General features: G+C 41.3%; 7 non-coding genes and 3 pseudogenes across 7 annotated transcripts; all 10 read left to right on the plus strand.

Annotated features, from left to right (window-relative positions):
- The first annotated feature begins 349 nt into the window (after positions 1-349).
- Positions 350-426, plus strand: LOC114237333 (small nucleolar RNA SNORD113/SNORD114 family; annotated as a pseudogene).
- Positions 427-920: 494 nt separating this feature from the next.
- Positions 921-993, plus strand: LOC114237288 (small nucleolar RNA SNORD113/SNORD114 family). The gene has a single exon (XR_003622983.1). It is a non-coding gene; the product is annotated as a small nucleolar RNA SNORD113/SNORD114 family (small nucleolar RNA).
- Positions 994-1868: 875 nt separating this feature from the next.
- On the plus strand, positions 1869-1941 carry LOC114237337 (small nucleolar RNA SNORD113/SNORD114 family). Its single transcript, XR_003623026.1, has one exon. It is a non-coding gene; the product is annotated as a small nucleolar RNA SNORD113/SNORD114 family (small nucleolar RNA).
- A 2068-nt stretch (positions 1942-4009) lies between these two features.
- On the plus strand, positions 4010-4085 carry LOC114237318 (small nucleolar RNA SNORD113/SNORD114 family; annotated as a pseudogene).
- Positions 4086-4804: 719 nt separating this feature from the next.
- On the plus strand, positions 4805-4873 carry LOC114237338 (small nucleolar RNA SNORD113/SNORD114 family). The gene has a single exon (XR_003623027.1). It is a non-coding gene; the product is annotated as a small nucleolar RNA SNORD113/SNORD114 family (small nucleolar RNA).
- Positions 4874-5638: 765 nt separating this feature from the next.
- Positions 5639-5716, plus strand: LOC114237290 (small nucleolar RNA SNORD113/SNORD114 family; annotated as a pseudogene).
- An 890-nt stretch (positions 5717-6606) lies between these two features.
- On the plus strand, positions 6607-6679 carry LOC114237287 (small nucleolar RNA SNORD113/SNORD114 family). The gene has a single exon (XR_003622982.1). It is a non-coding gene; the product is annotated as a small nucleolar RNA SNORD113/SNORD114 family (small nucleolar RNA).
- A 925-nt stretch (positions 6680-7604) lies between these two features.
- Positions 7605-7676, plus strand: LOC114237302 (small nucleolar RNA SNORD113/SNORD114 family). Its single transcript, XR_003622994.2, has one exon. It is a non-coding gene; the product is annotated as a small nucleolar RNA SNORD113/SNORD114 family (small nucleolar RNA).
- Positions 7677-8201: 525 nt separating this feature from the next.
- LOC114237330 (small nucleolar RNA SNORD113/SNORD114 family) lies at positions 8202-8276 on the plus strand. The gene has a single exon (XR_003623020.1). It is a non-coding gene; the product is annotated as a small nucleolar RNA SNORD113/SNORD114 family (small nucleolar RNA).
- A 1970-nt stretch (positions 8277-10246) lies between these two features.
- LOC114237299 (small nucleolar RNA SNORA79) lies at positions 10247-10392 on the plus strand. The gene has a single exon (XR_003622991.2). It is a non-coding gene; the product is annotated as a small nucleolar RNA SNORA79 (small nucleolar RNA).
- The last annotated feature ends 13937 nt before the right edge of the window (positions 10393-24329 follow it).

The raw sequence follows: 24329 nt of genomic DNA on the forward strand, positions 1-24329 counted from the left end.
GCTCTGGTTGCATCTGTATGATAGGAGGATGGAGATTAATGTGAGTAACAGTTGAAATTCTCTGTTTTTTTATTAAAGTAATTTACTGTATTATTAAGAAATGTGGAATATAAGTAAAGAAGGCAGCTACATCTCAGTGCTGAGTATGGATATACGAACCATTATATTGATTAATCTATATATGGAAAACAATGTATTATCGAGGAAGATATGTTACAGTAACAATACTTCTGTGTACACCAAGGCTCTTCTTGTTTTATTTTTTGAATTGTACTGCTGAAATTATTAGTGGATTTTTGATTTAAGCAATAAAGATATAGAAACGGATGTAGAAAAATAGGACCAATATTGGATCGATGATGATTTCTGGTCATCATCAATATGAGTCATATACGATGAATACGTGTCTGGAACTCTGAGGTCCAATATTGAATTAAGCTTGTCCATTCTCAACTCGAGAAGGCATCCTATAGACGGATGTCAGGAAGAGCATCTCATTTTATTATCATCTCCTCTGCTTTATATTCCTCAGAACGGACGCACTGGAGCTGATTGAAGCATCTTGCGTGGTCACGAGCTCTCTGGTTTCATCTGTGCTGTAGGAGTATGAAGACCATGTGAGTAATAGTCAATGTTTTAGTTTGAGTGGTTTGTTTAAGGTTATTCACATATTATTCAAAATATGAAATGTAATCAAAGAAGGAAAAATGCCATGTTAGTATCAGATTGACATGAAATGTTATGTTGATTAATCTATAAATGTATCCTTGAGGTCAGTTTTTGAAACAGAGTTAGTCTCTGGAAAAGATTTTAGAGATAGATATTGGCAATATTTTAGTTTATTTTTTATTTATGTGTATTTAACAATGAATTTATCAATAAACAGATGTTTATGAGAATGAAAAGAAAGAGGGCTTTCATGGGCCAGTGATGGTAAATGGTAGCAGATGAGTCTGGATAATGAATAATATATGTCTAGATACTGAGGTCCAACAAAATACCTAGTGTATTTCTTGTATTTCATGTTAAGATACACCCAGTATACGTATTTGGTTCTGAGATTTAGATTTATTATTATTAATGGATTAATTATAGAACCATTAAATAAATATAAATAACAGGTAAAGAAAAAAGGGTGAACTTTGTCTAACTATAAACATGTGGCGAGACAAGAAATACTATTAATAAAATTGAAAACACTGAAACTCGGTCAGGAATAAATGGATCAAGAGCATCTCTTTGACTAAGGATCATATCAATACAGATAATTGAGTCAATTATATTGTTGTGGGTTTGTCTCAAGTTTGCTGTTGTTCATTTTGTTAAGATAAAAATATCTCCACTGTGAATTGTGAATAATTTATAAATACCTAAATGCATGAGTAAATGAAATGTGGATATCAAGAATCAATGGGGATTATACTTAAACGTTTTTTATCATCGACTGCTTTGTACTTTGCAGAATGGAAACACTTGAGCTGATTTAAGCAGTGTACCGTGATGGTGACCTCTGTGATTGCATCTCTGTGTTAGGAGAACAGACACCAATGTGAGTAATAGTCAAAGTCTTGTATGGATTTCAGTGATTCCTTTCAGGGTATTTAGTGTATTATTGAAAAGTACCATATATAATAAGAATGGCCAACTGTAGCCCAGTGATAAATACTGAATTAATATGTAACATAAAAACAAAGGATATAAACAAAGAGATATACTGATGTGAAAATAATTCTATTATATACACAGAATAGGGATTTTAGGGCTTTTCTGGCTTTTTGCGAATAATTGGGTTTTAAAATTATTATTAGTGAATTAATGAATTAGTCAATAAACACTGTAGAAATGAATGAAGAAAATAGGTACAACATTGGATCCATGATGACTGTTCGGTGCGTTATGAGTCGTTTACGATGAATACGTGTCTGGAACTCTGAGGTCCAGTGCAAATGGATTCTGGCCCATTGCCCCTATTTCAGGTGATCCTATAGACACATGTCAGGATTATACAAGGATCTTGTTTTATGTTCATTCATTTTCTTTTTATTTTTATAATTGGATCAATCAAATAATAAATAGATAAATAAAGATGAAGGTGGTGGAACTTTCTCCAATTATAGAAATATGTGGTTAGGCAAGAAATACTATCAACATATATTAAAAACAAATGTATGTTAGGAAACATATGGTACAAGGGGGGTATTCTTTGACTAAGGATGATATAGTTATTGATAAGTCAAATTTTCATGTTCTCTGTCATTGTGAAGATCGATATTGTTCATTTACTTAGGAGAAAATAAAATACAAATTATCCCAATTCACTACCTACCTAAATGACTGACTAAATGAAAGGTGGAATTCAAGGACTAATGAAAATAATATCTTAACCTCTTTTTTTATCTTCTACTTTGTCTTGTACTCCTTAGAATCGTTGCAATGGGCTGACTTAAGTTTTCCACCGATGTCACGAATCCTGTGGTTGCATCTATGTGTTAAGAGCTTGGAGAGCAAAGTGAGTAATAGTCAAAATTATTTTCTTGGTTTTGTGGTTTTGTTTTTTATAAGATTTTCACTGCATTCTTAAAACCTGTGAGGGAATTCCCTGGTGGTCCAGTGGTTAAGACTTCGCCTTCTGTTGCACAGGGTGCGGGTTCGATCCCTGGTAAGGGAGCTGAGATCCCACATGCCGTGGGGCCAAAAAACAAAAACATAAAACAGAAACAATGTTGTAACAAATTCAATAAGGACTTTAAAAATGGTCCACATCAAAAAATCTTTAAAAAAAAATGTGAAATATAATTGATGATTGTCGACCATGGCTAAGCAGTAAAAGTAGGGTTAATATGAAGCATTAATGAATCTATATAGGATTCATATTAATGAATCTATATAGGAAACTTTGAGGTCAATTAATGACAGTTTCTGTGGAAAGTAATTCTGTAGACAAATGAAAGAGCCAAAGACCTTGTTTGTTTTAAGTTTTTGTGACTGTGAAGCATTTATTTTATTATTATTAGTGAATTGATGAATTAATCAATAAAAAGTGTTGACGTGAATGAAGGTAATGAGGACCAAATCTGAATAAACAATGATGACTTGTGGTATGAGTCTTTGATGAGGAACACTACGGGTCTGGAGTTCTGAGGCCCAACACAAAAGAAATCTAATATTCTCCCCTCTTTTGAAGTGATCCTGTAGGGAGATGCCAGGCATATATGAGGATCATGTTCTTAGTCTTAGTGTACAGAAATACTTAAAAGTATTATTATTAAGAAATCAATGACAGGATAAGTAAATAAATAGGTAAGTAATTAAATATGAAGAGCGGAAACACTGTTCATTGTTAAAAAGTATTATGGAGAAATCTGATGATGTAAATTGGGATGGAAAATAAAATGATCAAGTGTATATGTCTTCGAGTGAGAATAATAGTGATAATTGTCATTTACTGATTCAGTTACAACTTTGACATTTGATTTCTTAAGAGCACAATAATTAAATCTTATCATAAATTAATAAATGCCTAAATGACTATGCAGATGAGTTGTCAAAACGTTAAATCAGTGGAGAGAAAGTATCAACATTTTTATCATCTTGTCTGCTTAGTCCTTTTCAGAACAGATGCTGGAGATGACTTCAGCTCCTGTTGTCATCAAGACTGTCTGCTGCTTCCTTGTGTGGAAAGAGACCAAGGTGAGTAATGGTCCACACTGTTGTCTTGGATTGGGTCATCTGTTTAAGAGTATTTACACCATTATTAAAAAGTATTAAATTCATTAAAAAATTCCTAATGATAAATAGGATATGAAACATTATGTTGATTAATCAATAATGTGCAGGATTGAGGTCTGTTAATGAAAAAGGTATAGTCTGTGTGGAAAATGATTCTGTAAACCAGTGTTAGGAATCTTGTCTTAGAGTTTTTATGAACCGTGTATTATTTTTATTCTTATCGATGAATTCATAATTTAATCAGTACAAACATACAAATGAAGAGGAACAGACCAAATCATGGACCAGTGATGATGTCTGATGGCATAGGAGTCATGGACGATGAAAAAATTTGTGTCTGAAACTCTGAGGTCCAACACAGAACAAAATTAACCTGTTCCTCTGTTGAAATTGTTTCTATAAAGAGATGTGAGACATATACAAAGATCATATTCTTGTATTCATTTCATAACTTAGATTTGTTACTATTATGGAATTACTATAGAATCATTAGACAAATATAAATACATACATTAAAAAACAATAGGGTGAAGCATTGTCCAATTATGAATGTATGTTGCGTGGCAAAAGATATTATTAATAAAATTGAAAACATTGATACCTATTCAGAAATGGTGATTAAGTCTCAATTTTTTATTGTCTGCTCCATGTTGTACTTCTCAGTACAGATGCACTCGAGTTGCTTTCAGCATCTTCCACCCTCATGAGCTCTACGGTTGCCTGTACATACTAGGAAGACAGAGATTAATGTGAGTAATAGTGAAGTTACTCTCTTGGTTTCAGTGGGTTTTTTTTTTAAGTTATTCATTTAAAAGTGCAAAATAGATTTAGAGAATGCAACTCTATCTCAGTGATAAATATGGGATAAAGTTATCATCATATCAATGTATATATGAAAAACTGAGGATAATTAGTGAGAGATATACTGTTGTGAGACTAATTCCATATATAGATTAGGGACACAAAAAGTATTCTTGAGTTTTTGTGAATCATAACATTTAAAAATGATTATTAATGAGATAATGATTTAATCAACAAACCTATAGAAATTAATGAAAAAAAGGAGGGGCAATATTGGATCAGTGATGACCACTGATGGTGTATGAGTCATATATGATGAGTGTGTGTCTGGAACGTGGTCCAACCTGAAAAAAATCTAGTTCATTATCTCTGTTTGAATCGACCCTTTAAACTAATGGCAGGAATGTATGAGGAAAAATAATATTATAATTTGGAATGGACAATAAACGTACCGTCTGTATTTTGCCAAGTGTGTTTTGTCTTTGACGAAAGGATGATAACAGAACCTTGTAAGTAACAGTCAGTCATTGTTGAGTCAGTTTCCAGTTTGACAATTTGATTTATTAAGAAGAAATATATTAACCTATTTTAATAAATACCTCAACAACTATGTAAATGAATAGTGTAATCTATAGATCAATGGATAGAATGTCTTATTTTTTTATCATCTGCTCCTCTTTTTGCTCCTCAGAAGGGACCCACTCGAGCTTATTTAAAGATTCTTCCAAAGTCACAAGCTGTATGGTTGCATCTTTGTATTAGGAGCGTGGAGAGCAGCATAATAGTCAAAGTTCTTGACTTGGTTTGAGTGGTTTTTTTAAAACAACTATTCACTGTATTATTAAAAAGTATTGAATATAATCAAAGAAAGCCAGCCATACTGATGCTTAATATCAGATTAATATGAAGCATTACATTGATTAATCCATAAATGGAACATTGAGTTCAGTTAATTGAAAGAGATGATTGAAATGAATGAGTCTATAGGTGGATGTTATGAGATATTCAAGAATCTTATTCTTGTCTTTTTTTGGTGATTTACATGTATTTCCTTATTAGTGAATTAGTAAACAAACATTGGTGACATAAAGAGAAAGTTGGCCAATCATGGTCTAATGATGACGACTAGTGTATGAGTCATGAATTCATGAGATGAATTCTACGTGTCCAGAAGTCTGAGGACCAACACAAAGAGACTCTATCTCTTCATCATATTTTAAGTGACTATAGATAGATTTCAGGATTATACAGTGATCTTTTTCTTGGTCTTTGTGCTCATGAATTTTAAAAATATAATTATAAAAGAATCAATGGCAGAATAAATTAACAAATGTATAAATGAATAAAGATGAAGAGGGGTGAAGCATTGTTAATTAATAAAATATTTAGTCAGCAAAATGAATATTAATATATACTGGAATAGATAATAAAATGGACCAAATATATTATGTCTTGAACTAAATAAGCATGATATTGACAGTGATAAGTAGTAGTCAGTTATTGCACTGAGTCAGTTGCATGTTTGATATTTATTGTATTGAAAGAAAAATAAAAATTACCATGAATTAATAAGCACTTAAATGACTATGTACATGGAGGATGGAAATTGTGGATAAATGAAGAGAAGAGAATGTCTCAACATTTTTTTATCATTAGGGTTGGTACTCTTCAGAACGGATGCACCGAGCTGATCTTAGGTTCTGTCGTGATCAAATTATGTTGCCTCTGTGTCAGGAAAGAGAACAGATGAGTAGTAGTAGTCAGAGATCTTATTTTGGTTTCAGTTATTTGTTTGAGTATTCCTGGCATTATTAAAAAGTACTAAATATAATGAAAAATTATCCATAATAGATAATAAGAGATGTCATAGGAACCATCGTGTTGACTAATCAATGTTGAAGTCACTTAATGAAAAAATATAGTGTATATGGGAAAAGATTCTGTAGACAGACTTCAGGAATATTTAAGGATCTTGTTTGTTTGTTTTCTTAAATAATTTGATTTTTGTTAAAATCCATGAATGAATTATTTAATTGATACCAATGTAAAACAAATGAAGAAAACGAGGGTCTAATGTGGACCATTAATGATGTCTGGGGCATGTGAGTCACGGATGATGAGTAATATGTGTGTGGAACTCGGGGTCAACCTGAGATCTAGTCTATTCCCTCTGTTCGAGATGATCCTATAGACAGATGTCAGCAATATACAAATATCATGTTCTTATTTAGATTCATAGATTTAGATTTGCTATTACTAATGAATCAATGATAGAACCATTAAACAAATATAAATAAATAGATAAAGAAGAGGAGAGTGAAGCATTTTTCAACATGAACATATGTGGTGAGACAAAAAATATTGCTCATAAAAGTTTTCATGTTAATATTAAAAAGTTGTTCCTTAAGAAATAAATGATTCAAGAATGTTACCTCTTAGGTTTAGGATCATCTGGGCACTGTTTTGTAAGAATCAATTTTTTGATCTGGATCAGTTCCAAGTTTAAGGTTAGTCCTTTTTTGTTAAGGAAAAATGTATATTTATGCAAAATTAATAAATACCTCAATGAGTAACTGAAATGCAGAAATCAAGGATCAATGGAGATAAGGTCTGAGTTTTTTTGATTTCTTTGTCCTGCTTTGTACTCTTCAGAATGAATGCACTTGAGCTGATTTAAGCACCTTCCATTGTCAGGAGCTTTCTGGTTACATCTGTGTTAGGAACATGAAGACCATGTGAGTAATACTCAAAGTTCTTGTCTTGGTTTGGTTGGTTGGTTTAAGAGTATTCAAAATATTATTAAAAAGTGTGAAAAATAATCAAAGATGGTCAACTCTAGACTAGCAATAAATATGAGATTGATATGATGCATTGTATTGTTTATTGAATGTTTGTAAAACTGAGGATATAGTGAAAGATATATATTGATGTGAGAATTATTCTGTGTACAGATTATGTATGTAAATACTCTTCTTGGGTTTTTGTGAATCATAGTGAGTTAAAATTATTATTAGTGCATTAGTGATTTGATCAATAAACACATAGAAATGAACGAAGAAAAAGAGGGGCAGTACTGGATCGATGATGACCACTGGTGGTGTATGAGTCGTGCATGATGAATACGTGTCTGGAACTCTGAGGTCCAACCGGAAAGAATTACCATAAACTAATAAATATTAAATGACTGAGTCCATGAAAGGTGGAATGCAAACAGTCAATGCATAGACGGTCTCAAACTTTACTTTGTGTTCTTTTTTGTACTCCTCAGAATGGTCACTCCTGCACTGATTTTAGCATTCTGCTGTGGCCTCAAACTCAGTTGTCTTAGGAACATGGAGACCAGTGTGAGTAATAGTCAAAGTTCTTGTCTTGGTTTGGGTGGTTTATGGTGGTCAATGCATTATTAAGAAATAGGAAATATAATCAAAGAAGGGCAACCATAGTCCAATAATGAACATGGAAACATGTTGAGGTAACCATGTATGAAACACTGAGGTCAATTCAAGAAACAGATCTAGTGTCTAGGAAATGATTTTATAGATCTACGTTAGGGATATCAAGGTTCTTATTTTGGGTTTTTTCTGATTCATGTATATTTCTTTATGTGTAAGTCGTAACTTAATAAATAAAATCAATAGGCAAAGTATAAATGAAGAAAAAGATTCCGTGCTTGGACCTTTGCTAACAACTGGTGGTGTCTGAGTCAAGGATGTTGAATAATACGTGTCGGGACATCTGAGGTCCACCACAAGAAGAAATCTAATCTATGTCTGTATTGGAAATGATCTTATAGACAGTTGTTTCCAATATTCAGTTATCCTGTTTTTGAGCTTTTGTGGGTCAAGGATAATGATTATATTAGTATAAGTGAATTAATGCATGGAGGTTTAACAAATAGGAATAAGTGAATAAAAACATGGCCAGTCCTGGACCAACTATCGCAGACGTGATGAAACAAGTATCAGTACTAATCTATTTTTGAGGAGTTGGGATTCATGTTCCTTCTCTCTCAGAATGCAGCACATACAGACAGATGCATGAATTGTCAATGTTCTAATTCTGGGATGTCTTTGGTCTACTGGTTGTTTGTTTTATTACTAATTCGGAAACATGTTTATAAAACTAAATAAAAGATTAAGTGCTGTTTAAATTAAAGAAGGCCAGTGATAAAAGTTTGTTAGGCAGCATGAGCTATTGTGCTCACTGAATGCCATTACAGAGTTACACAGTCTGTTTTCAGCTTGGCAATGAGCAGCAAACTGTACATGTATTACTATTATTCATGCTATTGCATTGAGCGTGTGCAATTTTATCATTACAGTGAATAAATGAATAAGTTAATAACAATCACTAGCTCAAAGGGACGAAGTGTGGGCCAGTAATGAGCGTGTCTTGAAATAATTACAATTTAACCAGTTCTATTCAGTTGATGTCCCTCTTAGGGCAGAAATTCTGGCTCTTGCTAGTTTGACTAAGAAGAACATTGACATATACAGTAGCATTTCTGTTCAGGGTTTTGGAGGTTTTAAACGTTCCATTTCTTTAAAAAGAATGAATAGTGTCTGAATTAATTTATGAATAAATAAATAAATAAAGTAGGATTGAGTATCGTTCATTGGTATGAAATTGCCTTGGAACAAGGGCTGAGATGAATCTAATTCTGCACAAGTAAGGCTCAGAGATTCAGGTGGTTGTATGTATGTGTGGAGCATTGAGACGGATACCTCACAGATGCTCTTGTCCTTGATTCAGGTACTGGATTCAAAGGTATCCCTTTTTTATGTAAACTTTATCATTGAATTAATTAAATTAAAAGAGGGGTTACTTTTTTGCCAATTGTAGCAGGTAACATGGCCCAAAGTTTTAAGGTTAATCTCAACCTGCTCACCCTGCATCCATTAGCGTGTTAGAGCAAAGTCAAAATCTAGGCTGTTTTGTTCTCTTTCACATTTGCTTTCTACTCCCCAGAATGGCTTCTCATGGTTAAACGTCATGGCTGGGGAGTTTCTGGGTAAGAAGCCTATAGGCCTGTATACATGGTACACAAAGTTCTCATCCTTGGGTGGGTAGTTTGCTCATGGGTGTTCGCTGTATTACAAAAAATGAATAAATGCCTACATATGTACACAAAATTTTAAAAGACCAGAGATGAGAATGAATTACACATCAAGGATTAGGATGTAACCAGTCAGTACAACTGTTGAACTATATATTTTTAAATATCATCCTAGAACACTGAGGTTCATTAATAAACAAACAAATCAGAGGTGTTACCTGTTTGGGATGAGGGTCATTTAGACAGAGAATAGTCAGAGTCAATGTTCTTGGTCTAGATCAGTGGTGAGTTCTAGTTTATTTAATTAAGAGAAACAGAAATAAATAATGAAATGAATTAATACCTAAATAGCAAGTCAATCAAGCAGAAAACATGAATCAGTGGAGAGAATTTTGCCTATTTGCCTTTTTGGGGCAAAAGATATTCTGTCATATTTTATTTAACATTTTTAAAGTTATAAAAGAATCCATATTCATTTCCTCCTCCCCCCCCTTTTTTGTGCTATTTGCTTTGTGCTTCACAGAATGGGCATGAGCTGATAATCGTTTTGTAATGATCAAGACCTTCATGGTTCAATGTGGGTAATGGTCAAGTTCTTGTCTTTGTTGGGATAACTTATTTAGGATATTCAGTGTACGATTTAAAAGTATGGAATACATTTGATGGCTGTTCCTCTCACTACTTTACATCTTGGATAGTGGGATTTTAGTCCATCATATAGCAAGCTGATCTGTTTTCACTCAGAGCACCATGCAGATGGATTGTCTGTCCAATAGTGACTCCTGATTTTTGCAGATCGAACAATTGAAAAAAAGAAAGTATGGAATATAATCAAAGAAGGCCACATAAGGACCAATGATAAGATTGTGTCATAAACCAACGTTCGTGAAGAATCTGATTCAGCACAACAGACACCTTTTAAAAAATGAAGTTCTACAAACGTATGGACACCAAGGGGGGTAAGGGGGGGTGTGGGATGAATTGGAAGATTGGGATTGACATATATACACTAATATGTATAAAATAGATAACTCATGAGAACCTGCTGTATAGCACAGGGAATTCTACCTCACTTCGCTGTATGGTAGAAACTAACACAATTTTGTAAAAGAACTATACCCCAATTAAAAAAAAAAATGAAGTTCTGACTTCTTAGCTCTGTGGGTAAGAGACCTAGAGTCTCTTGTCTGCAACACTCAGAGTTCTTCTTCTATTGGGTGGTTCATTTACAGGTGCTTATTATGTTATTAAAATGAATAACTGAATATATTAACTAATAAAATGGAGGTCCATTCATGAACCAGAGATAAGAATGTGGCATAAATCATTGTTTACAATTAATTGTTGTCATGGTTACCTCATGTTCACTAAATTAAAACCCAAATCCAGGCCTTTTCATTTGTCAGCATCTTACATTCCACAGGATGGATGGACTATAGCTAACTAAATTATTCTCCAATCATGAAGATCTTTGCCTAATCCCGCCGGGGGAGGAGCATATCATGCCATGTAAGTAATAAAGTTCTTGGCTTGGGTGGTTAGCTCATGGGTTTCCGTTGTATCGTTAAAAAAGAATAAATGTAATTAAAATTGAATGCCATGCATAGACCTACGATGAGAATGTGTTATAAGCCAAAGTTTATGATTAATGCAATTTAGCACAAATGAAGTACAAGAAAAAAAACTTAACTTTTCCCACTCATTTCAAAACTCAAATGTCCCATTTTATGTTTGTCCCACTGATTATTTAAACATCCCTCTCTTGATAAAGATCTAGGCTGTTACTCATTTAGGAAGTCAGTACTCTAGTTGTTGAGTAGGACAGCAGTTTCATGGTTGTTCATTGTAACATCTAAAGATTGTTCAAATTAAATGGAGAAGGGCCACACCTGGACTGATGATGTGAATGGAATGCATCTGAATAAAAATTATGATCAATCATTTTTTGAACCACTGAGGTCCATGGCAAAAAGAGAACTAGTGTATGACTTTTTTGGGAATGATCTCAGGAAAGTTTGAGAATCTAGTTGAGAGGGTTCATAGATATTGGCTTTATACTATTAGTGAATAAATGAATGGATCAATAAACAAATACACTCAAAAGAAAAGAAAGAGAGGTCAAAACATGGACCAATTTTTAGGATGTGTTATAAAATAAGGAATGTAATTACTTCAGTTCTGAAATATGTTGGCCCAATAAGAAAACATTTACATAAAGTTGTTACCACTTTGTGTAGGAAGCAGCTAGAAAGAGGTATTTAATAATCAATGTTCTGCTTTTAGTCTGAAGTGGGTTACTAGATGTTTGATTCATGAAGGAAACAAAATTAGGATTAAACAAATGGTTAACTAAATGAAAGAGTGCAAAATATGAACCAATGATCAGTGTATGTTATTCTTTTTTCCATCTGCTTTGTGCCCCAGAATGGCCACACCTTGGTTGTTTTAGTCATTATTTAATGATGAAGATCTTGACTGTTACCTATGTGGCCAAGGAGAGTATAGATCAGGGTAAGTAAGAGATTAAGTTTTTATTCTTGGTTTGGTCATTTTGTTTATGGATGATGACTATATTCTTTAAAAAGAATAGATGGCTTCATGTAATTTTAGAACAAATCAAAGAAGATTATGCAGGGACCAATGATAAGACTTTGTCTGACAAGGATCGTGGTTAATTCATTTTGCAAAACCAAAAAAAAAAAAAAAAGATTTCTGTTAAAAAATAGATTTAGACTGCTGCCTCTTAGAGTAAGAAGAGCATAGATGAATTCTAGGCTTAGTCAAAGATCTTGTTCTTGGGTTGGTTGTGTTTTCCTTGGGTAATAAATAATTAAACAAATTAAAGATAAATATGCTAGTAAAATCACAATGGCCACTCATGACCAATGATGTGATTATTCATGAAACAAGGATTTGTTTAACTCAAGTCAGCTATTTTACCACTCTGTTTAAGGAGTATATAGGGAGACGTAATAGTCAAAGTTTACCCTCTTGTTTGGAAGTGGATTCTTTGCTGTTGACTTTACTTTTGAAAATGAGTACCTGACTAAGTTAATAAATAAGAGAAAATCCATATATAAAGAAAATTAAAATGACCAAGAGTATTTCAATGATAAAATTTTATGAAACAAGAATTATGAGTGGCCCAATTTTGCTTCTCTGAGATCCATTTAACCAAAAAGATTTAATCTGTTACCTCTGTTTATAATGGGGACATAGATATTAAAATATTTGTTGTTTTTGTTGTTGTAATTTAGTGGGTTCTTGGGTGTTACTATTATCATTATTATTATTGTTTAGTAAATCAATCTATGAAAAAGTAAATTAGAAGAGGGACAGTGATGGAAATGTGTTTTGAAACAAGGATTATGATTATTACAGTTCTGCACCACTGACATTTATAAAAATAAAACACTTTAAAAAATATTTGTTTTAATAGTATGTAGTATGCAGTTCATGTTGTACTGAACTAATTTGGATATTTTTGCATGCTGCTTACCTGGATTTTTTTTTTACCCTATCTCAGGAACAAATACTAATGACCTGAAAGGAGGTGATGGCAGGAGGTCCCTGTACCCCATATTTAAAAATTTTCTGAGAGAGAAAATTTGGTATCTGAGAGAGTACAAAAATAACTGATACTAAGGTATTAATTTCAGCTCAACAAGTATTGATCCAAATCTGTGTCAGGCTCTGTATTGGTCATGGCATTCATATCTAAATCTGATCTAGTTCCAGCAATCAAGTAGCTCTTTGGGATTAGGTGGAGACCTACTGATAAATATAATAATTCAGTATAAATAGGGCAAGTAGATGGGCTTTCCAGAAGCACAGATGGCAGGACTTCAGCTCAGTCTCAAGTATCAGATGCTTTATAAAAGAGAAAATGCCTGTGCCAATGACCACCTCCCTGGGCTGTGAGGTCCAGGGTGTTAGGACTCACACTCCTCCTACCTACTGCACATAGAGCACATGTAATACATTTGTTGAATGAGTCATTGAATAAAAGGTGAATGAAATAATGAATGAATGAAGCAGTGAGTGAGTGAATGAATGAGTCTTTTTAAAAATAAATTTATTTATTTAATTTTATTTATTTTATTTTTGGCTGCGTTGGGTCTTTGTTGCTGCATGCCTGTTTTCTCTAGTTGCAGTGAGCGGGGGCTACTCTTTGTTGCAGTGTGTGGGCTTCTCACTGTGGTGACTTCTCTTGTTGTGGAGCACGGGCTCTAGGCACACAGGCTTCAGTAGTGTGGCACGCGGGCTCAGTAGTTGTGGCTCGTGGGCTCTAGAGTGCAGGCTCAGTAGTTGTGGCAGGCTCAGTCTTTGTGGCACATAGGCTTAGTTGCCCCGCGGCATGTGGGATCTTCCTGGACCAGAGCTTGAACCCGTGTTCCCTGCATTGGCAGGCGGATTCAAAACCACTGCGCCACCAGGGAAGCCCCTGAATGAGTCTTTGAGTAAACAAAGGAATGGAAAAAAAGGAGTGAAAATGTGGAGTACACAAATGAGTGACACATTGATAATGCGTAGAGTAACTAAATCAATAAGAACTTAAGTGTATGATGAATTCATGAGTGGATGAGTCGATGTGTAGGTACAAATGTCAAGAGGTGGATGGAGAGTGACGAATGAGTAAGTGAAGGAGGAAATGAATGAAAGACTAGTAGTTCAATGACTCAATAAGAGAAAGATGAGTATGCAACCAGATGAGTGAATTAATAAGTGGATTCCAGACTGAGTTTATCAATAAATGGATTAGTGAAAGTTAATTAGTAAGGACGGAATGAGTGAGCCAGTGAGTCAATGAGGAACCAAATGAATTAATTGATGAATAAGTCAAAAAAGGAGTGTGGGAATAAAGAAGTCAATGAAAAGAGGACAAAGTTGAATAATTTAACTAATGAGTAGATAAGTAAGTCAAGGCATGAGACAAATTAATGAGGGAATGAACAGGCAAATGGATGGAGGAATGAATATCTTAGAGTCATTGAATAAAAGAATAATAATTGGGTGATTAAACGAGTCAATGCATATGTCATCCAAGAATAAATTGAGTGCTCTATGAATGAACGAGTGAATAAGTGAACGAATCAGTAAATGAATGAGTCAGTGACCCGTGTGTGAGGCAATGAGTAGATGAGGTCCCACTGGGCTTCCTTCCCTGACCAGTCCAAAGTCAGCCACAGCCCAGCCTCAGAGCACATTCTAAATACCGCGCGGAGCACCCATCCTACTCCGTCGTGGGCATTTGTTTACATGTCACCATTAAACTGACCTGCTCCATGAGCCAAGAACTGGGTCAAATTCTTCTCTGTCTCCCCAGGGCCTGCCCAGCCTGAGCCTAGGAGGCGCCCAGTAAATTACTGCTGAATGAATGAACGAATAGCTAAAAATACACGTGCTTTTGTGGAACCGGGATGGCCCTTCTCAGAACGGCCCGGGAGCTCTCCTGCAGGGAGGTGTGCTGTGTGTCAGATGGTCTGTGGCATCCTCCTACCCAAGTGCAAATTCTCCCTTGAGTCCAGCTTCCTGTGGCCAGTGCCAGACAGTGAGACAGGATCCTGGCAGTTCTGACTGCCCTGGACCTTGGCCCATCCTTGGGCAACATTGGCTTGGACTGGTGGAATGGAAGCCTTGGGTCTTCCCGAAAGCTGCCCCGGCCTCTGCCAAGACAGGAGATTGAAAATAACCCAGTCTTGTTTTTATGCCTCCAGTGAGGGGGGCCACTCCTCGCCTTTCATCCTGCTTCTAGCTGTGGGACTTTGGGTTAGACTGGAAGCACTCTGGACCTCCAGCCTCAGCGTCACCTATTAGATGAGAATAACGATACCTACCTGGCTGGATTGTTGTGAGAATTAACCTTCTCTAACAGGAGCTTATTATAAGGCCCTTATCTGGCATAATACCTATCCTATACATAATAGTGTGGTACCAGAGAGGAAAGAGATGCCTCAGAAATTACCTGAAGGAGCTGTAATTGATGGTGTCAACTGCATTCATTTAAAAGCTCCCAAATGGATGTGGTACCCAAATTCCCCTGTCCCAGAAGAATGGAGAGTTCAACTAAGTTTTGGAAGAATACTAGTTTGGATGGGACAGGCCAGCCCAGACCATGCACATTTAAGGCATCATAACATACCCTCTACCAGGGACAGACAACAAGAAATGTGAGTTGGCAACACTTTTGCACGGTGTGGGGCATTTGCCCAAGGTTCTCCCTCCCTCCCGTCCTCCTTCCCTCCCTCCTTCTATTCCTCCTTCCCTCCCCCCAGCAATTACGTATTCAGAATCCACTATTTACCTAATACCGACCACTACTCTTCCTCTCTTGTCTTGACCAGCTCCTGACCCTGGATTCCGTCTCCCCCTCCTGGTCTTGCATCCTTCCTTTGAACTTGGTGATGGTACTTGGCCATCTGGCTTGGAATATAGCCATCTCCTTTGCAAGGATTTGATGTCAGCTCAAACCATTCACCTGAATCAGGTAGAATCCCCCTTCTTAACTGTGGGCATCTGGGCCTCTAATTTTGAGTCTTCTGGGTCAACTCTCTCTCATCTGGGCAAACTCCAGTCCCTCTGGAGAGGTGTTCAGATCATGTGAGTAGCAGGTGGACCCTCCGAATGCTGAGGGTGAGCTGCATGATCATCATTGATGCCTTTGGGCTAGAGCCTAAGATTCGGCTGTCAAGTGTGTACACATATGGGAATCAGGTTCTCACATTTCCCCAGAATTCCTGGGTAAAGGAGGTGTGCGTCCCTCACTGCCTAACACAGATGTCACCTGCCTCTCACATTCCCACAGTCCCCTGCCCCTCCTTTGACTTCCCACCTCCCTGTGTCCAAATTTGCCCTTCCTCACTCATTCATCCTTCATCAGTACCACTGACAGAGCCCATATTACATTGTTAAACTATGAGCCACCAATCTCTCCCAAAGGGCTATGAACTTCTTGAAGTCGGGGTCTTCTTTTTGAGTCATGCTCACCCAGCAGAAGGTCTGGGCATCCGGAAATGCTTGGCGAATTAATCATTCATTCTTTCATTTACTCAAAAAATATTGGGCCCTTTCTATGGTGCCAGAGGCTGGGTGATAAATAGCAAGAAATAAGACATATCCCATCTCTACCCTGGTGGAGCTTCAAGTCTTGAGTGGGAGATAGATTTTAAACAACTATTCATGGCAAAATTACCTGATTACACATGTGACCAGTGCTATGAAGCCCAGGTACCTGGGGCTTTGTTAACCTGCCAGCTGGACTGGTCTTGACCCTCATAAGAAGCTGCATCTGCTTCTCTCCTGTGTTTTGGGGGGACACTGAAAGGAGGACAAAGCTATAGACTTGGTGGGAGCTGGTCGATGGCTTTGGCTCCCTGGGGTCAATCAGGTCAGCAGAGTCTTCGGACATCCTTGGAGGAAAGAGAGACAAGTGTACTCTGGAGTTTGTGCAGCTGCTGCCTGGTCATTTCCTGGGCAGTTGTGACCAGCCAGCCCACCACAACATTCACTCAAGCACCGTGCTTGTTAAGGAAAGCTCTGTTGATTGTCAGGGTTTGATCTGCCCTGTCAACTTTCAAGTATTTCTCTTAGATGTGTTGCCAAATGACAAACCGAGGGTAGAATGGAATGTGTGGTGACCTTTTCGCTTCCCTCTACCGTATTTCTTTGAGTTTCTCAAAATGGCTGCCTGGGACACTGGCTATCGCTAACATTGCTAGAATGTTCTACAGCACCCCCGGCAAAAGGGCATACGTTGTTTCAGTCGCCATCCCTGATGCCTCCCTCCCTCTGCTTCCAACTCCGGTCCACCCCCTTCAGCATCTCTCCAGGGAGCCCATGAGTCTACGGTTCTCATCACCATCACCCCCACGTTGGTCCAGGCTCCTTGGGCTGTCTTCCACCTCCGACTGGTCTTCTTGCTCCTCCTCCAATTTGCTCTCCTCCCTGTGCATCTTTCTAGAATGACTGAGAAAGAGTCCCCTGCTCCTTAGAGCTCTCTCATGAGTTCCCAAAGCCCCAGGGTGAAGTCCAAGCTCCTTGGCTTCATGCTCAAGGATCCTCATGACTTGGTCTCCCATCACACCTCCCACCACAAGCTCCCTGACCTCGCGCATCACCCAGCAGACCACCTGCCCACCCCCGAGTCTGCGTGCATCTGTGCCCCTGTGCCTTTGCACAAGCTCACCCTTTAGCCCTCTCCCCATGGTGCTCAATCACCGGAGGGCTTGTCCTGCCCCTCCAGATGGGATGAGTCCCCCCACACTCAGAACTGTTCCATGGCCGTGAACTTGACTTCCATGCGGAAACCGGTCCTGTTGCTTGGCCATGATCTGGTTAGGCATCTGCCTTCCCAACCAGACCTTGAGCTTCCCGACTGGGGGTGCTCGGTCTTGGGTGCCTAAGACTCCCCACTCTCCGGTACAAAACCTGTGCAGAGTAGCTTATCCATCAGTAAGAATACAGGTGGAGTGAAAGAATGAATGAATGCACAAAAGAATGATTGTGAGGCCGTGCTGGGGGGCAGATTATATCCCTGGCCGAGAACTGGGGTCCTTGGCGCTGAGGACTAGCACCTCCCCATGACTGAGGCTGGTCCTCCTCCTCCAGCCACTCCACTTTGCTTTCTGCCTGTGACTCATTAAGAGATGTGTAACCTTAATCCTTGAAATTGCCTGTGATGGAGCGTGTTTTCACTCAATAGCCTGAACATGGGGATTTTATTCCTTTCTTAAATAAATCTCGCTCCCCCAGGAAGTTTGGACAGGATGTGGGCAATCGGACCAGGGCTCGAAACTGAACATTTTGCAAAAGGCCCGTTTCAAAATTTGAAACCCCGTGGCCACTGGCCAGAGCCGAGTCTGGTTTGTGGGGGTCGCTGGGGCCTCCTCCCAAAGAAGGGAAGGGAAGATTGAAAACAAGCCTTCAGCTGTCACTGAATAGGCTGAAGGTTTGCAAGACAGAATTCCGCGGTTTGGTTTTGCTTCTCTGATGAAACTTGAGCGGGATGGGTGACCCTCATCATCTCTTCTTTCAAACTTTCGGCGGAGGCCTCAGACCCTCCCGAAGCCAGAGGGGAGTTTGAGCTGGTCCTGAAATCTATGGGACAAGTGTGTGAGCGCTACAGGGACTGGGGCTTTGGCCCCGGCCTGGAGGAGACAGATGGCCAGGAGCAGGCCCGGGGACCATCCAGCCCCACTTGGGGGACCACGGCGACCAGAGGCTCCCCTTCCCTTTGGGAGCAGGCCCCGGAGGGGCTGTGCACTGGAGCTCAGTGGGCCTGACTGGGGAGAAAGAATAATGACGTTATATTGTGTCTGCTCTCACAGCCCAAAGTTTCCACATCTCACTTGGAGATGGGTGACACCCATTCCTCACTGTGGAGACAAGGACACTGGGGCCTGGGGGGTGGGGTGGGGCTGTGACCTGGGTCCCGTCAGGGCCACAGTTCAGCCAGACAGTCCTGATTCCACATCCTGCGCTCTCCCTGGGCTTTTCCTCAGTGGGCACCCGACACACAGAGCAAAGCCTGAGGCCGGGCTCCAGGATCACAGAAGCAGTGGTGGTGGGGCACAGGGGTAGACAGCCCTGGAGATCAGTTCTCAGTGTTCACGCCCTGTGGCCCCTGTCCCTGCTGTCCCTGCTGTCCTCGGTGAGTGGACACTGGCCCTGGACTGGCCCCCGAGGACAGGTGATTCTGTTGTCTCTCGTTCTCTTCTGACTTCTTTGTTCTTTTCTCTGCCAGGAAAGATAGCAGAGAGTGCTCTTGGAGAAGTCACCAGGCCCCTCCAAGTCCCATGCCCGTCGTCTGTAAAAGGGAAGTAAATTTCATTCATTTATTCTGCAAACGTCTCGAAAGTGCCAAGAGCTGTGCGCTGACCAGAGCTCGTGGCCCCTGCGTGCAGCTCCGCCCCTGTGGAGCGTGTGCTGTCCGTGCCGTGGGCTCGTCTCCTGTCCCTGCCCTTCCGGAGCCTCAGAGGTGCTCACTCACATGCGGAATCGCCCCACTTACCTTTTCGTCCTCACGTCTTCCCTCCACTGGCCTCCCAGGCTCGCAGGGGACCTCAGTATCCCCCAGGGACCCTCACAGAGGGTGATGTTTCCTTCGTCCAGCATCTGAGACTCGAGCTGGAGCCAGTGGCCACCCAGCCTGGCCTGTTTCCCCATCTGCATACCTGGAAGAAGGGTGATGTCTTGCCTGCTGGGGAGAGAGAAAAGATGTCTCCCTATTTCACTGCGGTCCTGACCCTGCTCTCTTCTGTACTTCCAGGCCCTTGAGCTTCACTTGTAATTTGGGGCCAGTTTTCTTTTCTTTTTTTTTTTTTTCAATATTTATTTATTTATTATTTTATTTATTTATTTTGGCTGTGCTGGGTCTTAGTTGCGGCATGTGGGCTTCTCAGTTGCGGCATGTGGACCCTTAGTTGCGGCATGTGTACTCTTAGTTGCGGCATGCGTGCGGGATCTAGTTCCCTGACCCGGAATCGAGCCTGGGCCTGCATTGGGAGTGCGGAGTCTTACCCACTGGACCACCAGGGAAGTCCCCAGTTTTATTTTCTTTTCCCTGAGATCCGAGGCTTCTCCCAGCACGTGTTTTTTCAACATGGTACGATGACAGTCCTGCTAGCTTGGTGGGGGCTGGACCCCGTCTGTGGCAGATGTTCCTGGTATCGGCCCGAGCTGCTGGCAGCTGCCCAGCGGGGAGGAAGGTGGGCCTGGGCACAGGTGTCCCTGCTGCAGCCTCAGCTGTCCCCTCACCTCTGCCGCACTGCCCACCCCTGGTTCCGCTGGGCTCCTGGCTTCATTTTCTGATGGCCCCTCCTGTGGGGTTCTCTGGGGAACCCCGGCCCACCTTCAGACTTCTCAAAGGCCATCTGTCCAGCTGCCTCTGCCCCTGGCCTCTCCCTGCATCTCTGGGCCCCTGCCTCCTCCCGTTCACGCCCCTCCTCTCTATACAGACCCTCTGCACGGCCCCTCTTCCCTCCCCCCAAAACACCCCCACTGCTCTGCAGGTCACATATCCAGATATTCAGTACCCCGGCAAGCCGCAAGCCGTGAGCCCGCATTCCTCGGCTCGGCTGTTTATCCAGCTGGTGGGCGCTCCTCACACTTTGAAGGAGCCGTGCTTGAAGTGGGGGGAGGTCACCAAAGGAGACTCATTCCCTTCGCAGAAGACAGGGAGTGAGAGGGCCACTGGGACCCTCCGGTCTGAGTCCGTCACTTTGCGCGTCTCCCAGCCTCTCCTCCCAGCTCTCTCTCCCCACCATGTCTTCTCAGGGACTGCGCTCCGTGCCCGGTTTGGAGGGAGACTGGGGGATGTGAGGGCGGGGATGGCTGGAAGATGAGGTTCCCCATAGGATAGCCCTTCTCTGGGCTGCGACAGGGCACAGAGGGAAGGGTTTTATGAGCTAGAAAGTGCTGGGCAGATGTTGGAGACAGGAGGGAGGGAGAGGCCCTTCGGGGACCCCCAGCCCACCTCTGCATATCCCCCCTGCCCCCCGGCCCCGGGAGCTGCTCTCCCTTCCCTTCCCCCCTCCCCCCCGGGGGCTGGCTGAGTCGGCGGGTGCTGCTGCATTTGCACCTCACCGAAGCCCCAGTGCTACGGGGGGCATGTCATTGGCTCCCCCTTGCAAAGAAGGAAACCGAGGCTCAGATGAGTGTGATGAGCCCAGCTCTGTGCCTGAGCCCAGGGCGGGTCCCCTGGGTCTCGCAGCCGTCCCAGCCCTGGTCACCTCCCTGGGTCGTAGGGTAGGAGAGAGTGAAGCCGGAGGGGGGCTCTGGGGGCAGAGCCTGGGCGTCTGCTGTCCTCACCGGTGGGATCGGAGGCAGTGTCCCCTTTCACGCGAGGGGTCGGGTCCTGAGGGCATCACATGTTTATGGTTTGCTCATCAGGATGAAAGAACTGAACAAATGTTCCAGGCCGACTCCACCAGTGTGGTGACCTTTCCTAAAAGCCCTACAGGGAACCATCTGGAAAACGCTCTTCCTCCTCCTGAGAGTCGCCCCAAACAGCATGTTTCAAAATACACTGAACACGAGGCTCCAACCATCAGGGGAGCGGGTGCAGGGCCACCCTTGGCCCGCCGAGCTGCCCCCTGCCCCAGAGCCCACTTGGTGCCCACTTGCCCCCAAACCCTGGCTTCTGTGACCTCAGGGAGAACTTCAGCTGGGGCTTTGTCTGAGACCAGCCCATTTCTTTCACAGCGGCGAGAGCCTGGCCTCGCTTAGTTCCCAGGCCAGGAATGGCGTGGCTGGAACGGATCGGAGCAGGGAGTGAATAGCTGGAGCGTGGCTCCCAGGTTCAGGATCGGGGGGTGTCAGCCTCGGATGGCAGGGCTGGAGGGGAGCCCCATGACCCCGGGGCTGTACGGAACGGCCCCCCAGCCCTGGGGGATGCAACGTACAGTTAGTGCCCTAGCTCTGGCTTGGAGCTCTGGTGGGTTTATGAATGAGCATTAAATCCTTAAAAAGTTAAAAAGAATAAACTAAAAGAGCCATTCGTGGACCAGTGATGATTGGTGTCATGGGATGAAGACTGTCATCGGTCCAGTTCCGTGTATCCCCGGATACAATAGACAATGACAGGGATATTAACAACAGCGCTCACTCGATGGGTGGAGGTCCGAGGGCACTGATCGCCTAGGCCAATCCCACAGGCCCCTGTGTTCTTTATCTCGACAGACGTCCCAACTGGCGGGAACCGAGGTCATCCTCTCCTTCCTCCCCTCCGCCCTGCTCCAGCCTGAGTTTCTCGTCCTTCCCCCGTTCACACCTCCTATCACCCCGACCCAGATCTGCCCCGTTCGTCTCACGTTGGGTCAGGAGCATCCTGAGTCCGGGAGGCGACTCCGCTCTGGCTCTGCGTCCCCAGGGCTGGCCTCACCATTTGCCAACCGCCCCTCCAGGGACGGACCCTGTGGGTCAGACGCGTGCTCACACAGTTGGACGTGGTTTTGTGACTCGGCCCTCTTGTCTTGGAAGGTTGTTCGCATGGAGCCCGTGGAGGTGTGGGTGCTTGAGCACAACGCTTCCTGAGGACACTGCCGATGGGTGGAGCCCTTGCTTCGCTGGGTGAGTTGTGCTTTTCCTCGTTACACTCTAAGAGGCTTGTGTGCCCGTGACTAAGGGCCAGGTTTGGTCTAGAAAAGGTAAAGACTAGAGGCGATATTAGCACGCGTGAAGGCCTCCGAGGGGCCCGAATGCACGCACTGCCCACCTGGGCAGTGGCAGGTAGAGGCTGGGCCGTTTCTGGCAGCTGCTTCTCTGAGTGAAGGATGAAGCCACTCAGAAGCTACCCAGAGCATAGAGGGGAAGTCAGCAGGGGCCTGACCCCAGACACCTGGCCCTCATCTCTGGTCCCACCCAAGTGGTCACTTTGCAGCTGACCAGACGCCAGAGTCCTTGTTGGCCGCTTGAGCTGGGACTCAGGGTTACCTTCACACCCCTGCCCCCCGCTGGGTCTCTTATAAATTATGCAGATAATTGTGTTTTGTGAACTCATTTCTGTCGTGGAGAATGAAGACGGAGGAGCCGTGTGAGTTTTTCCCGTAAAAGTTACTAAGCTGATAACTAAAATTTACTGCGTGTAATAATTCTAGAAAAAAGAAATACGTTTATTGTGAAAACTTGTAAAATACTAAAAAGAACAAGAGTCTCACTGCTCAAAGATGACCACGGCCGGCATTTTGGTGACCAGCCTCTGGTCTTTTGGTTTCACCTATAAATTGCAAAAGTGTGTGTGTGTGCGTGTGTGTGTGTGTGTGCGTGGACACACATATTTATGTATATTGTAAATTGGGTTCATCACAGTCATCCTAATTTTTCACCTAACTATACATCCTGAACATTTTCCTATGCCATTAAGTAATTTCCTGTCTTGTGATTTTTTTACCTAGTATCCTAGCAAATGACTATATCATAATTGATTTAATTGACATGCTCTTGTCAGATATTTACATGATTTTTAAAAGTTGGATGGTGTAAGTTGGGCTGAACAACTTTGTTTTTTTCATCTTTCAGTTTCCTTCAGTGCATTCTGAAAGTGGAATGGCCATGTCAAAAGGTGTGAGCATTTTATGGCCAAGTTGCCCTTCTTTGTACCAACTTACTTACATTCTCAGAATTAGTTTGAGAAGTGACTGTTCCTCTGGGAATTATCAAAGTTTTTAAACATTTGCCAATTTGTCAAAACGCAGTATTTCATCCTTCTCATTTTCAGTTATTTTATTACCTGCGATAAGAGCATTTCCTCCCATATCTTTATTGGTGCTTTGTATCTGAGTTGTCAGTTCAGGTTCTTTGCATCTTTCATTGAGTTTTATTTTTGTTGAAGTCATGCACATACATCATTTTAAGCATCAAATAGTTTTACAAACTTCTGTAGAAGCATCAGCCTTCTCCACTCCAATCCCATATCCTGCTCCACAGAAGCAACAGCTTTTAACTCTTTTAACTGAGTCTCTTGATATTTACAACCATTTTTCTAAGTAACATTCTGATTTTTCTAGTTCTCAAAAAAATTGTTTTAGCTTAAGCATTATCTTGACTTTTCACTTTTTCACAGAAGATGAAGATTTAAGTCTCTTTCACAAAGGCCCTTGGCCTCACCACACACAGGAAGACCTCTCTGTCCCATCCTTTCAATATATTTAGCTCACATTTTTGGTTTGATCAATATTCAGTGTTTACATTATTTTAACAGTGTAAATACTCTTGATAGTGGAACAACAGCACGATGTTTATTTCC

Source organism: Balaenoptera acutorostrata, chromosome 3 (genome assembly GCF_949987535.1).
Source record: "Balaenoptera acutorostrata chromosome 3, mBalAcu1.1, whole genome shotgun sequence".
Taxonomy (NCBI): Eukaryota; Metazoa; Chordata; class Mammalia; order Artiodactyla; family Balaenopteridae; genus Balaenoptera; species Balaenoptera acutorostrata.